Raw genomic sequence first — 13,718 nt, forward strand, 5'->3', positions numbered from 1 at the left:
CTACTAAGAGAGAGCTTAAGCCGTCCGTACCATAACAAACTAGCTTTTTTTCCAAACACCACGGATGGGAATGCGAATCCACCGCAGTTTCACGGTTACCCAAGAGCTGCTCAGCAAACCAGCTCTGTTCCACCTGACCAGCGAAAAATAGCCAATGAGGAATTGTAACGACCTGGTGGTTCGTAACGGGGCACGTGATATAGTGCTATAATATAGTGGATGGGGGGTTTTAATAAGGGGTAACGATTAAGAGTACAGGGTACTCTGCTATAGGAGAGCTTAAAGCCGTCCCGTATACGGTGCATGCAAAAGTGCTATGCCGCATATTTTGGCGGCGATGTTGTGCACTGAAACTGAACGCTGACGAGTTCAATTAAGTGCAACCACTAAAGATACCCTGGTCAAATGCGTGCTCTTGTACAACTTTTCAAAATAAATAGCGCTTTTTAAATCATAGGCTTGTTTTGAAATCAGTTGCTTTTAATACAACCATTCAATCTTTTATTGAACTTAGTCGTTGTTTGACGTCACATTTCAATATTGCCTGAATACAAACGCATAACCTTTGCTGTTGCCTGGGCCAAATTAGGTGTTACGCTGCTTAGCGCGCGAATGAAGGTCCCGATGCGGGCGCGGAGAATAGAAGCAGTTACGAAGAAGCACTACTCAATGGGAAATGCAAGAAAAAAATAAAAGAAAGAAAGAAAGAAAAAGAAAGCGAAAAGAAAGAGATGAAGAAAGGAAGGACGAAGGAAACAGCAGTTGTACGATCTGCACGTACACGACAAGCTTCTCGCCTTACTTTTTCGAAAGACCTCTCACTTTTTTCTTTTTTTCACTCCTTTTCACTGTGACCCGTTGTGTGCATGGACGCGTCACACGCTATTGTAGGGTCGTGGCGACTTACGTCACACCATGAGCTCCACCTAATTGAATACGCGGCTAATCGGTAATGTGAGCGTACCTAAGACAAGCTCGGAGGCAACGTAATTGTGGCTTATGGCGGAGACGCTAATTACTCTGCGACTGTGCTACTGTGTGGGTTGCGTCACAATTTCGAAGAGATTCACGCGGCAGTAATGAAGTTTCGGCGCTTTTTTGTCTGCTTAGATAAGGTAGAGCCAGATAGGGATAACGCTGTGGCTGAGTAAGTAAAGAGAGGGAAAGGTTAGCTGAAAAAAAATTGGCAGATCCCACGTAAAGTGAGAATCAATGATATGCGAAGCACGAATGAGAAATGTTTATATGCCACTTTAAAAACAGTAGAACGTTACGAGGTGGGCGTAAATGATGCCGTACATGACTTCTGTGTCATGATTATCTTGTTTCAATGTGCCGTTTACTTTCAGCATCTGTTCTCGTTACATGATGCCAAATTTAGTATATGCGCGCTAGTGAAACGGCCGTGAGGACGCTATTAGCGTGGTATGTTGTCATGTTCTTACATGACACGCGTATCAGGGTTATCATGTTTGCACCAGTCATATATTTCGTCATCCATTGACGTCAGGCAGCATCAATTTGGTATATGTGGTGCAAGCAAAACGGCTGCGAGCGCATTATGAAGGGCCCAACATACTCCAATGTAGCGTTGACGCGCGCGCACGCTGGACATAGCGACGCTACGTTAGCAAAACGCGAGCACTCTATAGTCTGACACACTGATCTCCACTAGTGTTGCTCGATGGCGCTTCGAGCTCTCCGGCGCGCGGCCGCCGGAAGTTCGAGCGCTCGTCCCGGAAGTCGGACAAATGGCCGCCGTTCCAGCATAGTTCGTGCTACGTATGGGCTGGTTTCGCGCGCATTCCGCTAAAAATGCCTGCTTGCTGCGCCGTCAATTGCCCCAGCAGACCAGAGAAGTCGTCTGGGAAGACGTTCCACTTGTAAGTATTACAATATTCTGTGCGACGTGCGTGATACGCAGCGAAACACAAACGTCATATCAGTGTCGTTGTTAAGCTGTGGCTCTTGTTACGCAGGTTCCCACGCTCTAAGCCGGATTTATACCGGCGTTGGGTGGTAAACTTAAGAAGGGACAAATGGACTCCATCCCCAGGTAGCAGACTCTGCAGTGACCACTTTACTGACAACTGTTTTGACAGAACGGGCGCACGAACTCGGCTACAGCCTGACGCCGTGCCCACCTTGTTTTCTTTCCCGAAGCACCTGGAAAAGGTATAGTACGACATCTCGGCATTTTGGTATAGCGGCCCGGAAAAAAAAAGAAGCATACTGTTCGGCCATCGCAGTTCGCTCGTTTAGCGTTCGTATAACTACCCCTACAGTTGATGCTACGTTTATTAGACACTGAAATCGCCTGAATGGGCGCTACCTTCTTTCGTAGTTCATCTGCTGAGTCCCTTTAAAAATAACGCCCTACAAATTAGCTCGGAGCACAATAAAATCTACATGTAGCTGTGAGAAGCTGTGGTTGAGGAATTTTTTGGCAGACTTACTCTGAAAACCATGTACTGTAAGCAATGAAACGGAATTGGAAAAACATGTCCATTACGTTACAAAGCGCGAGGTCTTGAATTTTAAGTGCCCAATTTTTTCTTTCAATTTCTGAAATGCTCCTATCTGCGTTATATATCTCAGTGGTGCTATGATAGCTGTCTAAGATGCTAGTGGTATAATTCAGAAACTGCTAGACTGCTATAATATGCTTGACGCCAGCATATTTTTTTACTTACAGCATTTTGCACTCGCAGTAATAAATAAGCATAACTGTGAATGAAACGCGGCTGTTTCAGAGGACTGCTGAGAGAAAGCCGCCTAAGCAGAGAACTGCCATTGTGGATGTGACCCCAGTGGAACAGCCAAACGACAACACTCCAACCACGGGGCAAGAGAACTCAGCCCATGCAAGTTGCCTTTTTTTGTACTACGCTGCCCGAGTGCAGCTACTTGGTCCGTCCTCGGTTGAATGTAACTAGTCCGATGTTAGTCAGGCCACTTTCTTGCAATCTCGTGGTAACCAACACGATAACTTTGTATACATTATGCACACCAGGATAGCATCCAATTTGAATCAAGTTAGTAGTCCTGGTATGTTCTGTAGTCATAGCAGAACATTGGTTTTATTCATGGCTGCAGCACCAGTTTTTCTAATCCAGGGAAAATATTGAAATTCCTGTCTGATGTGGCATTTCTCGAGTGCACCGGTAAATGAAGGGGACAAAGTTAATTTCTAAACTCCCCTGTGCACCTGGTTGCTTATTTTCTGCGTTAAACCACGTAAGCTACGAACAGATGCCGGCTTTACAAAGACTGTCATATGATGAGTGGTTTTTGTGAAAGGTGTCTTTTTCAACAGCTTTAACTTTCACTGTTTTGTTTTCAGGTCGCCGAGCACAGCTATGCAGTCCTTGACACGCCAAAAACACTGAAGAGGAAACTGGATGCTTGCACAGATTCAGCGGCTACAGTGAAAAGAAAGCTGAAGCTCAGGCTTGAACGAGAACGTCGGTTAAGAAGGAAGGTCAGCTCATTTAATGAAATAATTGATGACCTCAAGCACAAACAGCTCATTTCAGAAGATGCCTCGGCAATGCTTGAAAGGTGCTTCACGGGGATCCCCTTGGAAGTTACGAAACGGTTGCTCAAGCAAACATCCAGTGAAGGCGACAAGTCGTCTGTTAAGTTGAGCCGAGACAAATATTCTCCTGCACTGCGTGCATTTGCACTCACGCTACAGTTTTACTCGACAAAGGCATATAACTATGTCAGAGAAACATTTCAATGTTCCTTGCCACATCCATCGACAATAACTAAATGGTATAGCTCCATTAACGGAGAACCTGGATTCACAAGCGAAGCAATCAACGCCATCCGAGCAAAAGCCAATGAGGCTAAGAAGAACAACAAACAGCTTCTCTGCAACCTTGTTGTTGATGAAATGGCCATTAGAAAGCACCTTGAATGGGACGGCAAAAAATTTCGAGGCTACGTGAATATTGGCAATGAAGTGGACGATGACAGTAACGCAGTTGCGTCTGAAGCCCTTGTTTTTATGCTCGTATCTCTGGACTCCCACTGGAAGGTAACGTGTGGCTATTTTTTGATCAATGGTCTTTCAGGTAAAGAGCGTGCGAACATTGTGAAGCTCTGTCTGACAAAGTTGCATGAGACAGGAGTGCACGTGACATTATTGACATGTGATGGTCTCCGTTGTAACTTTACAATGTTCAAAGACCTGGGGGCTTCCGTTGAAGATGCATCAGCGATGTCAACATCATTCCCTCACCCTGTAACACAAGAAAAGGTGTACTGCCTTTTAGACGCATGTCACATGGTCAAGTTAGTTAGAAATGCTCTTTCTGCTCTTGGGTGCCTCAGGGACGCATCAGGCGCATCGGTGAGCTGGGACTACATTGTCCAGCTACAAGAACTTCAAGAAAAAGAAGGCCTGCATGCAGCAACAAAACTACGTGCTGCACACATTCAGTGGCAGAAACAGAAGATGAAAGTCAACCTTGCTGTCCAGACTTTAAGCACTAGTGTGGCTGACACCATAGATTTTTGTCGTGAAAACTTGCAACTCCCACAGTTCAAAAATTCAGAAGGAACTGTGAAATTTATTCGAATGTTCGATAAACTGTTTGATTTCCTCAATTCACGCAACCCAGTGGCCAATGGTTTCAAAGCGCCGCTCCGACCTAGCAACAAGGGAACCTGGATGAACTTCTTCGAAGAAGCCAAGGAGTACATTCGGGGGCTGACTGACGGATCAGGTGTTCCCATTTTCAGGACGCCCAGAAGAACTCCATTTCTAGGATTTCTGGTGACCATTGAAAGTGTCATCGGTCTGGCATCCGCGCTCCTCCTCTCGGACAATGCTCCACTTCGTTACTTTCTTACTTACAAGCTTTCACAAGACCACATTGAACTGTTCTTTGCCGCTGTGCGTTCTAAAGGGGGCTGGAATAACAATCCCACAGTCTCACAATTTGTGGCGGCATACAAGCGACTTGTCACACACAACCAGGTGAAGGGTGGGCGAGGGAACTGTGAGTCTCTTGACAATACGCGCATACTGTACGTGAGCAGTCAGTTTTGCTCCAACGATGAGCTCGACATGGCCACAGCAAAGCGAAGCGGCACAGAAGAAGTCATGCAAGGCATAGACCTACCCGACGAGAGCGAGCTGGATGTCATAGTTGAGGATCTCCCTGCACTGGCTCCGTACCTTGGAAACGTCGTTGGTTACATCGCAGGGTTTGTTTGCCGAATGGTCAAACGTAAAATACCTTGCGCAGTATGCTACTCGGCCACCATTGCCGAGACATGTGGTTCGGCACTCCTGAACAGAAAAGACCGTGGAGGTCTTTCCAAGCCGTCGTCATCGACAACGTACATCTGTCAGCTGACTGAAAAAGCTGTTCGACTGCAGGAGAAGGTTCACGACGGAGGCCTTCCAAAAAAGAACGCAGCTGACACTGTGACAGCCAAGATTATGGCAGAACTTTCTGGAGTGCTGAGCACGAACAAGCTCTATCCGGAACTGCATGGCCATATGTTGGAATCAGCAGTTGACTCCAACCACTTTGTGCGTCTTGTTAAATGTGTCATCAGCTGCTACGTGAAGATCAGGATGCACCATGCCGCGAAGCAAGCTACTGCAAAGATAACAGGACCAAACATCCGCAAGCGATTTGCAAAGTTGATTATTTTCAGTCACCAGTGAAGTGGCGTGACGTGGCAGTTCTTAAGTGCTTCGAGTACAATAAATACGTGAAATCCATCTTTGTACATGTATGCCTTTTTTGTTTTCAATGGCGAGGCAGGAAGCATACTTAAATATTAACCTGCATGCACTATTGCCAACCATCTCCAGGCACTGCATTGTCAGTAACAAGGACACGTGCACAAACGTTCTGAGTAAATGAGTTTTTCGTACAATTGCAGGCCTCTCAATTCGAATGAAGCAGTTCCACGCGTCCTCCTTTATCATTCTTTAAGGGTTACACTAAAATGTCCAATTGAAGCCGTAACCACTAGGCAAATCTAAATCTGGATAGACCAGTTTGCATTAGGCACTGCGTGTGCGCAATGGGTGGGTGTCCCTGAAAACTAGCAATAAATGTGTTCATAAGCTAGAAATTTTCCTTCAAGAGAAAGGGCGATACCTTTTGTCAGGCAATGATGAGAAAGCGCGTTTTAAAAGAATTTACTTTGACCTGCTGGTTACACACATATGCTTGAATTCATATTGTAAAGGGTTCCGATGTACTAACCTTCAAAGGTAAAACAGGAGCAAGCTGCGCACAGCCATTTCAGGATTTTTTTTTTTTGGCCGGCACGTAGCAAACATCAAATCGGTTATTCTGTTTCAGGCAGCTTCCTTCGCGTTGTTATCGAACTCGCTTAGCTAGTTGATTTTCCGATAATCCAAGGCCTTTCACGGCTGTTGATTTATTGTTTTCGACTAATACAAGCCCCTTCATGACTGTTAATTTATTGTAAGACGTGCATCCTAACACGAATCATAAAGTCCACTCGCCAGCATAAATCCCGTTCGAGCTGCGTCGTCTCCTCTCGAACCGATACCTAAATGACATTTTCGTCCTCCTTCGCAATTATAAACTGCTTCCTATTAACGTCGCATGTTTCGGTATAGCATAAGTTGTGATCTGAACGCGATGTGTATCACCAAAATGCAATTGAGAACAAAATGCAAAATGCATTAATGGGAACGCTGATCAGCGGTTGAGAAACGTAGCAGACGCTCAACTTCCGGGACGAGCCATTGAACTTCCGGTGGCCCTGCGCGCGCCAGGCCGCGACAGCGGCGAAGCGCCATCAAGCAACTCTAGTGGTCTGACACCAGGCGCGACCGGCGCAACCAGCGTCCGTTGGCGCGGCCGCTGGTTGCGCCGACGGTCTAAGTAACGCGACGATGCGTTACTTAGACCTTATAGTTTCCTAAAATTAACTAGAGGAGAGTCTGGCGCTGCGATCATTCAGCGACCATGTGGATGATGGGTAATACACACATTTGCCTAGTCTTCGTACTTGCGGGCGGCAAATCGTACTAGCGGCTTTGTTTATTGTTGGTTACGGTTCTGTTTTGAAGGAAAGAACGAACCCTTTGGAAATTTGTGATCCGATTCGAAATGGTAAGCCTATAAGAATGAGGTTGTGAAGCGCAAGCGCTGAACATTTGCTTTTTCTTTTCGTGAAAAAAAAAACAGCTCCAAGCCACACGAACACACATGGAGCCAGAAGCAGGCCAAAAGTACGAAAATTAGACAAATGTGTGTTCTACCCATATTTCTCATGCTCACTCAAGCGCCCTGCGTTGCAGCTCCCACAGACACTAACGCCAGAGTTCCCTCTAGTGTATATTAGGAAACTCTATGACCCCGACAACACTGCGTCTCCCTCTTTTCGTGAAGGAGGGACGCCGGACGAGCTGAAACGCGCATGCGTCATAGCAACGCAGTGCGGCGCGCGCCTGCGAGTATACGGCAGGACCGGCGCCTGGCGTGTCAACGCCGCCGTGACGCGACGAAATGAACGCCGGCCTGCTCGGACACAGCGTCACGTCGAAATGTATTGGCGCCTTGACTGTAGCATGTAGTCATGTTCTCACATGATATGCATCTCAGGATTATCATGTTTGCACCAGCCCCATACCTTCGCCATCCATTGGCTTTACGTAACACCAAATTTGGCATATGTGAAGCTAGAGAAAACAGCCGCGAGCGCATCATCAGTGTTTCATGTAGTCATATTGTTACATGACACACATGTCGTGATTATCATGTTTGAATGTGTCATTTAGCTATGTCGTCCGTTCGCGTCACGTAATAGCACGTTTGGTACATGTGAAGCTAGCGGAGCGGCCGCCAGCGCATCATGAGCATAAGATGTAGTCATGTTGTTACATGACACTGTATCTCATGATTATCATGTTTGCGCCTGTCACATACCTTTGTCATCCACTCACGTACCATACTACCAAATTTGGTATATGTGACACAAGCAAAACAGCCGCGAGCGCATCATGAGGGTGGCATGTAGCATAGCCTCCTATATTTTTTTGTGCCCGCGCATTAGCGCTAAATACATACGCGCCATCCGTCCCTTATAGTTTTGGCGCTCGCCGCCAGATGCCGCACCGATCCCATAATAACAGCAGACGACGCGGCCTATGCACGCTTGCGTTTATGACGGTCTAGAAACCGTCTACATTGCATTGGATTATGCGTATACGTTAAGAAGTGCGCACACACCAAATTTTTAACACAAGCACTGTATGCAGAATGCAATGTGAGCTTTGTTATTTGATTTCGCGCTCAAAGCTTGAGCACTTTTCGAGACAATGGTTTGACATGAAAATCTTTTGCCAAGTCGTGTTTGTCAGTCACACTCGTCGCGAAGTTCAGAAAAAGTGGGCGGAGAAACTTCACGAGCACAACCTCCAAAAGTTTTTTATGATGTCCCGGGGTCGAGCACTTGAGTTTGTCACGTTTCTGTAGTATTTGCGCGGCGTTGTCAACGGCAGCCTTCAGTGGCTGATTCATCTTTCTCGCTCTTGCGAGGAAAACTTCCGCGTAATTCTTTAGAGAATTTATAACCATTACGAGCTCAGTTGACGGATACAGGAGTACACCTGGGTGGATATCTCCACATTCAATCAGAACATGCTCCGCCGTTTCCTTATCTTTCCCGCAGCATGTGCATTGTTCTTCTTCTTTACTGAATCTTGCTTTATAACTACGCGTTCTAAGGCAACCCGATCTCGCTTCAAACAGTAAAGCGCTTCCCCTTGAATTATCGTAAAATGCCTCCCTCCTTATTTCATTTTTGCCCTTTCGGTAGTTACTCAAAGCCGGTTTTTTCCCCATAGCTGCCATCCATTCTCTCGTTTTGCGCCTCGGCGCTCCGCCAGGAGCGCTCGCATCCCATAATAGCTCGGGGGACGGCGCTGAGGGACCGACCGCTCGGGCACAAAGTTATAGAGGAGGCTATGCATGTAGTTATGTTGTTGCATGACCCGCATATGAAGATTTTCGTGTTAGGGTATTTTGCTTGTGTTCACCGTGCAACCGTGTCATGCCGTACCAGTTTTGCAAAATGCCATCTGAACAAAACCTCCACAAGAGCTGCAGGACTATGAAATGTAAAACATGGCATTCATGACACGCATGTCATGATTTACATGTTATGACTAGACAAATATGTTCTCCATACAGCCATGTTATGCCGTACGAAGTTTGGTATCGATACCATCATCGAAACGGCCAGGAGAGCTAATAGTTGTAGGTGGCTAGATAGATAGATAGATAGATAGATAGATAGATAGATAGATAGATAGATAGATAGATAGATAGATAGATAGATAGATAGATAGATAGATAGATAGATAGATAGATAGATAGATAGATAGATAGATAGATAGATAGATAGATATATAGATAGATAGATAGATAGATAGATAGATAGATAGATAGATAGATAGATAGATAGATAGATAGATAGATAGATAGATAGATAGATAGATAGATAGATAGATAGATAGATAGATAGATAGATAGATAGATAGATAGATAGATAGATAGATAGATAGATAGATAGATAGATAGATACGCTCAAAGTCGCCGAAGTTCGCTAAGAAATGCTTCGCATTTAAAGCGTGGCTGCTCCCTTTTTCTAGAAATCGCTATAACGCGAAAGTAAAACGGGTCTTCACAAAGGAAGTTGAACGTTCATGGCACTTCGTTTTCATGTGGCGATGGAATGACTGCTACAGCAGCTAATTCAAGTCTACAACCAGCTCGAAACTTGAAGCGCGCACCCCAAGCAGAGAGCACGCACGATATGAGCATACAGAGCGTGTGCGTGAAGAGCAACTGTCACAGATCGGCACCTAATGTGCGCTGTTCAAACAGAAAGGAAGAGGCAGGGACAAAAGCAAACAACTGTCTCAAATCTTGCTTGTTTATGTGTGAGCAGCGTGCTTCATTCGTAAACGCGGCCGCGGCAGCCAGTGAATTGACCTTCGTGCTCTCTCTAACCACCAGTCAGATAAGCACGTGCGCCGCAGAGACCACACTCCGTGGAGGCGGCGCTCATGGAAACATTGGAGACGATGACCTTGAGAGCGCGCCAAGGTAAGAACATCGCGCAATCTAGCTACTGATGACGGAAACACGCAGAGTTTGTGGATATCTGACGTTCTAAGGACCGCCAAGCGGCATACGTTGTATAAATGGCTTGCCGCAAACGACTGTGCACGTTTTGTGGCTTAGTGGTTAGCGCTGTGCACTGCGGCTAGAGAGGTCGCTGGCTCGACGCCCCGCTACACAACTCCCCAACTCGAAAGTTATCATCACGGACTCCCGGAAAGCTTGTGCTCATTATTTGGTAGGAGAAATATCCCCCCTAGCCAGCCAAATTCTAAAACGGGCTCTCGCTGATCCAGCCCCGAAACGCATCGTATGGGCTCCTGGCCATCAGGGCTTACGGGGTAATGAGGCCGCTGACGCGGCCGCCCGAGCGCTTACCCACCGGGCTCCTCACCTTGAATCTTATGACTCGGAGGACAATACACCGCTGCTGCGGTTCAAAGAAATTCTGACCTATTATCGCGAAACTCACCGCATTTACCCGGCTCCTGCAAAGGGGCTGAGTAAGGCGGAAGAGCGAACTCTAAGGCGCCTGCAGACAGGTACTCTGCTCTGTCCTGCACTCCTAAAACATTTCGATGCCAACACAGATGGGCGGTGCCCACACTGTGGGGAGACGTGTGATATCTTCCACATGGTATGGGAGAGTCCGAAAAATCCCCACCTACCCACTTCCCCAACCCCTTCCCGAGAGGCATGGGAGACTGCCCTCCTCAACTGCTCATCACTAGAGTCTCAACGGGCTCTGGTGAGACGGGCGCGAGTAGGGGCCTCGTCATGCGGTGTCTCGGACTAAGGACGCCGACCATGTGGCGGGGTCATTCTTTGGCCCCGTACCTCTCTCTTTTATAGTAAATGTTTTTCATCATCATCTACACAACTTTCCCTTTTGTTTCTGATGGAGGCGGAAACGCTGTAGGCCCGTGTGCTCAGATTTGGGTGCGCCTTAAGGAACACCAGGTGGTCGAAATTTCCAGAGCCCTACTTTATAGGCTTCTCTCATAATAATATGGTGATTTTGGGAAGTTAAACCCCACATATCATGGGGAGCATTTTTGCCACGCAAGTATTATCGACGTCTAAATCACGTTTTTTTTTTTGCGTTATCGCCACGGTAACAGTGGTTCTCGGTCACAAACGGTATGCGTGCTAGCAGCGTGACATAACATTCTTGATAAGAAAATGACGAGAGTCGAATGGAATCAAGAGCAAGTCGGTCGGCCGATTATTGACGTGTGGCAGATATACTCCCCAAATACTCTTTTTTTTTTCTCAGAGCGTAGTCGTTCACGAGTAAATACGGTAGGAACGGCATCAATTTGTCATCTCCCTGGCGTGCTTTCCTGACATTCCCCGCTTTCTTTCTGTGTTTTTTTTTTTGAGAATCTGAGAAATGCCAAAGGGCGCCCGGACAGGAAAGGGAATGCATTGATGTTTTGGTGACAGCAAGTCGGACAGGCGTAGCTATAGCTTTGTCGGCACCCCCGTACCACATCAACCTTTGCTGCACATCTTTCTTTTCTTTTTTCCGTTGGCTCATTGTGTAAACGGGTATTCTCTCGCTCTCTTCCGCTGCTACGCCTGTGGCATCCTCGCTGCGACTTATAATGATTGGAAAGGTCGGCGGCGTCGTCTCTTCCCTCGTCGGGTATTGGTCCCAGGGCGAACCCCGTCATGGTAGTGGTTCGGTGAACCCGCTCGCACCACCGCGCATAAGAACGCTTTCGCATTCTTCGTCGCGAGGCGTAAACGATTCGCGCGAGTGTCGCCGCGCGCGCACTGTTATAAGGTCGACCACTCTCACTGACAAGTGCGAATCGCCTTTGCGAAGGAGAAGATTGATTGAGAAGACGCGGAAGCTTGACGAACTAGTTAGAAAAGAGAGGTAAATGAACAGATGAAAGGCAGGGAGGTTAATATAGGGATGAGTCATGAATAGCACCCGGCACTGGGAAAAGGGGAAGGAAAAGTTAGAGAGGAGGAAATAAAAGTGAATGTTTGAGCCGGTGTAACTTTTACACGTTTGATATCACTAACGGCGAATCAGCCAGGCGTGCTCAAGAAAAACGAAGTGTCCTTGCCTTTCGGAAACAGTGATGGGACACTCCATATACTCTCGACAGTGAAGCACTTCGGCACAATTGATTTATAGAAAGGCGGTGTGTGAGCCTCTCAATTGTGTAAGCTAATCAGTGACACCAGTGGTGCTCGATAGTTTCATCAATGCACGTTTGTTACGCTCGTCATTCTCGGTCATATCAATCTTCAATGAGTAGGCGTTGGTAAATGCTTGTGTGCTCATGCGAAGTACAAGCGACATCCGCCCTCGCAGCTACATGCAGCTTCTTCGAGTTGGCTCGGGTTTTCCGGTGTTTACGGCGTAGCTGTGTACGGCTTAGAAGTAAGAGAACGCGATACTCCGTGAGTGCACAGATGTTATAACGAAGAAGCAACGCGAGAATGCGCTACACAGAAGGGCATCCGTGCTCGAATAAGTTTCTTTTCCAGGTTTTGTCAGCACATGTAGCTATAGTATACCCACCGCAGTATGAATCGTTACCCATAAGACCCTTTGGGTCAGTAGATCTCAAATGGCGGTCCGTAAACCCCAGGGATCCCGCGAAGCCATTTTCGTTGTCTCGCAAAACATTCTCAAAAAATAAAAATAAAGAAAACGCGTCTTTTTGGAGGAACACAAGAATTCGCAACAGCAGCCCTGTGTACCGTTTGATATGCTTCATTTCACAACATTGTTGCAATGCGGCGGAGCTAACTTTTGTTTCGCCTTCTTTATGAATTTTAGAGGCTGTATTATGCGACATTTGTACGCCAGCCTACTTTTTTCTAGGATTGCATATTTGAAGAGCAGCCATAGGTAAAAACAGGTTGAATATGGCTGCAGACCGCACAACTTGTTGGCAAGCTGCGAAGATCGAAGCGTAGTTACACTTTTGTTTGATTATTTTTTGTCAGGGAGAAAGGAAAGGCGCCTAATTCACGCTGCAAGTGGTGTTAAACTATAACCCCTACTCCTCCAACTATTTTTTTTTCACTCCAAAGGGTACCTCAATCCTTCTACTTGTGCACGAGGGGTCCTCGAAATATCCGTAGCTGAGCACCATTGCTTTGGTGCTCTTATACGATTGAAGCTAACGTCACCAGACCAAAAGTTCAGAGGCCGAGTATGTTGAAGCTAATGGCAGAGAAACGAAAGCTACAATACGAGACACTTGTATTTCAGTTCATAATGAGCAACTGGGGCGCAAGTTTCAGCTTTGCCGTTTAACAATCTGCACCAAGTGCTTGCTCGGTGATTTTTTGTTGTTTTTGTTGCTGTTTTCATGTATAACTGACGCTATAGGTCGCGTTTTAGGAGCGAAGCTCCTTATTGCGGCACCCGTTCGTCCCCCGTAGTATGTAACAAGTATAACATTTTGACCTCCAAGGTGGTGCCGGTGAGAGACTTGTTCTGTGCGTTGTTGAACAATAAAAAATAATGCGCAATGTACATGTCAATGGCTGCTAATGGGGAACGAGAGACAGGAGCATTCGGCGTTTAGTTAACGCGCAGGCTGCGATCACCAT

The 13,718-nt window shown here is 46.6% G+C and overlaps 1 protein-coding gene and 1 long non-coding RNA gene across 4 annotated transcripts in view; one reads left to right on the forward strand and one right to left on the reverse strand.

Annotated features, from left to right (window-relative positions):
* Positions 1-13,718, reverse strand: part of LOC119174440 (uncharacterized) — a 240,170-nt gene that overhangs the window by 49,731 nt on the left and 176,721 nt on the right. The gene's annotated exons all lie outside the window — the stretch shown is intronic.
* On the forward strand, positions 1,845-3,244 carry LOC142817287 (uncharacterized). Its single transcript, XR_012895149.1, has 3 exons — positions 1,845-1,883; positions 1,980-2,175; positions 2,754-3,244. It is a non-coding gene; the product is annotated as an uncharacterized LOC142817287 (long non-coding RNA).

Source organism: Rhipicephalus microplus, chromosome 5 (genome assembly GCF_043290135.1).
Source record: "Rhipicephalus microplus isolate Deutch F79 chromosome 5, USDA_Rmic, whole genome shotgun sequence".
Lineage (NCBI taxonomy): Eukaryota > Metazoa > Arthropoda > Arachnida > Ixodida > Ixodidae > Rhipicephalus > Rhipicephalus microplus.